The sequence below is a fragment of the Alligator sinensis genome, unplaced genomic scaffold (assembly GCF_000455745.1).
Source record: "Alligator sinensis unplaced genomic scaffold, ASM45574v1 scaffold1386_1, whole genome shotgun sequence".
Classification (NCBI taxonomy): domain Eukaryota; kingdom Metazoa; phylum Chordata; order Crocodylia; family Alligatoridae; genus Alligator; species Alligator sinensis.
The window spans coordinates 355,533-359,800 of NW_005842806.1; positions in this window are offsets into that span (position 1 = coordinate 355,533).

Genomic DNA, 4,268 nt, shown 5'->3' on the forward strand with positions numbered 1-4,268 from the left:
AGCAGAGTCTGTTGAGTGGTTGGGGATGTCGGCATTCTGACCCCCCTCCTCTTTGAAGAAGAAAACCCCACTCTTCCCACGAACTGACTGAAAAGAAGGAGCTCGTGGAGGTGGGCGTGCTATGGGTTACGGGGGAAGCCAGTGACCTAGAAGAGCAGGGGTCTCAAAGCCAGAAGCTTGCCCCTTGAGAGGCCACACCAGGGTGACTTCAGGGGAGCCTCTCAGGAGAGGGAGACTGTATAAGGTTGCTTCTCGGGGAGCCCTGGGGTAGAGTTTACCCCTCCCCTCCAAAAGGGGCATTGATCCTGTGTGGCAGTGCCTAAGTTCTTTATTGCATCTTCCCTTTGTTGTTGATACCACCAACACTGTGTTTAAGAAGAGTAGTTGTGCTCTTTTTGGGAAATCATTGCTGCTTTCATTGAACTGGCAGGGGGAGGCCTGTCTGTTGCCATGGAACATCCTCTTCCTTCCGCAGCTATTGCTGGGGAGACCCTGAGGCTTCACATGACAACCAAAAGGACAGGACCATTCACTTCTCCGTTCCTTTGGCAGGGCCTGGGAGAGTGCTGGGTGCTGCTGCTCCTTCTGGCCCTGAGGAACCTCCTGAGGCCTCACCATGGGCACTGCATCTCTGGGGCTACTGCTGACATCCCAGGACCTGGCTGTGCCCCTGGAGCTACGGGCAGACCTATGGGGCTGCTGCATGGGCACCAGCCCTGGAAGTGACATTCAGCGGCTGCCGGTTGGCTGCATAGACTGGCCTGAAAGCTTGACTCTCACTATGGCTGATAATTACCTTGGGGGTAGGTAATACTGTGCCCATGTATGAGCTACATTTCTGCTTCTCCTCCTCACTGCCCAGGGCTCTGAGAGGATTGATTTGAAAACCAGGCTCTGCTCTGGGTAAAGTGCTACTGGGGCTGCTCATTGTTTTCTCTGATTGGGACACAGAAGAGCTGTCTCTTTATTGCGGTGCATTTGGAGCCTGCTCTGTAGCGAATGTCCAGGGACAAATCTATGGGCAGAAGGGGGGAGCAGTGGTATAGTTGTACCCTCCAGGGTGGGTACAGTGATGCCAAAGGTACCCCCAGCCCTTTGATTCCTGCTCCACCCAAACTTTAAAACCGACTGCATGTGTGGGGCACCAGCATTTCTATTATGTCAGTGCTGAGACAGTCAATTGACTTCCTGGCTCATTATCCTCCCCCTGATTCCTGCTAATCCCTCTCCACTTCACAGGTATTAACAACCCCCTATCTTTTTAATGGACTTGAACTATTCCAACTATTTGTTCTTCTGCAATTTTGCTGACCATTAGCCATTCCTGGTCAAAAACCAAGTACTTTTCAGTCTTCTGAGAGACAAGACAACGGCCCATCTATGACCAGGACTTCTTTTCAAGATTAGACCCAGAATTCAGGGACAATTACAGTTCCCTTACTAATTACCCTTTTTGTAAATCAAGCCAAAGTACAATCACATTTCAGAAGGCAGGGTAGATTTGTACATTACAGACTTACCTATATCAGAGATGTATAACATAATCTTTCATAAGCAGCAAGCTTAATTCATCAGATTCTGTGCAGGGACTGAGAGAAGTAGAGATTATACATAGCTTTCTATGTGTGTTTAATCACAGCAGTGATTAGAATACAAAAGGTAGGGAAGGGGGAGGAAAAAGGGGAATTTCTGAGAGAGGCAAGGTGGGTAGGAGAGAAAAACAAAGCAGTTAACTCATTGTGGGACATAGGGGTTATAACAGCTAATCTAAGTAATGAGATAAGAACCAATAGTCTTGTTTTAGACCATACTTAACAGTATCCAGTCTGTGGAGATTTTTTTGTGCACAGGGAGGTTAAACTGTTCTGCCACAGGCTTGTGTGACTTTTTGGGACCGGTGTCAGACCAGTGTTCATTCATTCTTACTTGTAGCACTCACCCCTGTCTTATGTAGACAGCAGAGGTGCACTTTAAACAAGTAATGGTATACAGGCAGTCCTCGGACTTACGACAGTTGGTTCCTAAAAACCGCGTCGTAAGTCGAAAGGTTGTAACTCAGAACCAATTTTTTCATAAGAAACAATGTTATAAATGGGGGATTGGTTCCTGAACCAAGGCCCGACACCCTATTTTCACCAAAAATACCCCAGAATTTTGTACTCGATCAGTTATAGATGAGTAATATAGCTACGTTAATATATTTATATTGTAAATAGCAATCACATTGATTTGGAAGGACTTCTTTGAGGTGGCTTTGCTGGACTTTTTGAAGGGCTCTTAGATGGAGTCTTCTCAGGAGTCTTGGCTGAAGGCTTTCTGGAGTTTTGTCTGCTTTCTTAAAGAAAGTGTCCAAGGAAGGTTGGACAGATGTTCTCCAGGGAGATGAGCAACTCAGCGAACTTATTCGCTGGCATATCATTGCATCGGATCAAGCATTGTAAGTCGAAATTGGTGTTGTAAAGTTGAAACAGGGTGTCGATTTATAAACATTGTAAGCATGAAATGTTGTAACTTGAAATGTTGTAAGTCAAGGACTACCTGTATATGATGCTGGTATAAGTGCAGGTAGATCAATCTTGGATGTGATAGCACCCATTGCAGTGGCTACCAAAGGAGAGATGGCCATTTGTCCATTTTGGACACTGGTGTAATTTACATTGGTGGGACAAAAGCATTGTCAGTTACCCCAGGATTAATGTCATGTAGTCAGACCTTTGGACAGGTGAGTTATGCACATGCTACACCTGCATTCTGGGCATGGAAGTGATACCCCAAGTGAAGTACGCAACATCTCCCTGGGCCCCAGAGCCACCCTGAAGAGAAACCCTAGTCTGCAGCTACGAGGAACAGAACTGATCAGCTCCCACTGACTGCTGTCAATGTAGTTATTCTAATATAATAGATTTTTTTAATTGCCCAAACTGCTAAAAATAATTATTTTTAATTATTTCCCACTGCCACTGAACGTGCCCTGTGCATGGACCCAGTAGCACATCCGCACCTCTCTGTGGATACTGCTGTCCAGACTTCCCCAGGGCCCAGACAGAGGAAACACCCCAGCACTGCAGCTAGAAGCAGGGAGGTTTGGCTGCAGGCACTGGGGCAAGCTCTGGCACAGACCTCTGCCTGCATCCTGCCCTGGACACTGCAGGAGTGGGGGAGTTTCACATGGGGCAAGGAGAGCTCCTCCTGCAGCACCACTACCCAGGACCCATGGCTGATTTGCCAGAGCTGGTGATGCTGTCTCTCTCTGCCTGTTTCCCGGGGACATGACACAAAGCTGCTGTCTGGCCTCCTCCATCTCCTACTCTATCGCTGCCCCTGAAGCCCTTCAGGCCCCTGCTCCCCACAGCCCTTGGCCCCAGTGACCTTCCCCCGTCCTCTGACAGGGTCTCCACTCCCTTCATAGCCCAAGGCATGAGAGGGGACTGTATGGCCCCCTGCACCAGAGGAGCCACTAATATGTATGTGTGCACAGCTTCACTCTCCCTGAAAAAAATGGGATCTGGTAGCCACTTTGATGTCCAGTAGCTTAATTTTCCCCATTGCATCCCCTTCCTCTCCACCAGACTGTAGCAGCTATCTGGTTAGTTTTACCTCCATTTGCAGTAATGGGAGATGACAGTCAGTTAGACTGAGGGAAAACTCAAGGCCCTTTTCTGCCTGGTATAACCCTGAGCTCTTTGCTTGATTCTCCAGGACTGCTGAGTTTGTCTCAGGCAGGCTTTAAACTAGGCTCGCCGGGGGGAGGGGAAGATGAGGGCAGGGGAAGCTGTGGACCACCAAACCATGTGGCACCCACAAGGACAGCCCAGCCTGAAGAAAGAGAACATTGGGAACCTGCAAGACGTGGGAAACAACTCAGGAATGACATCTGCGAGGCATGGGACAAGATAAGGGAAGGTCGGAGTCATGTACAGTGCCCCCTTGGCATCGGGACATTAAAATGGGCAGCCTCTTGCATTTTACACCAGTTTTGGGGAACAGCAAAGTTGTGGCAGGTGAGATGGAGCATACTGCCCTACTTGGACAGGCCGACACAAGACCTGGACCCAGGATGGCCCCATGTCACAGGTAGCAGGATGGGGTCCTTTTCTTCAGAAACACAGAAGAAAATTTTATGAGAGAAGACATACAAGTAAGAGACACAAATATCTTTCATAGTTGGAAATTATAGCTCTGAATAATAGATTCTATATTATTATTGGTCTCAGTCTAAATTGGCACAGTTAAGCATTTACTGTGTTTGAGTATAAAAAAAATATGTT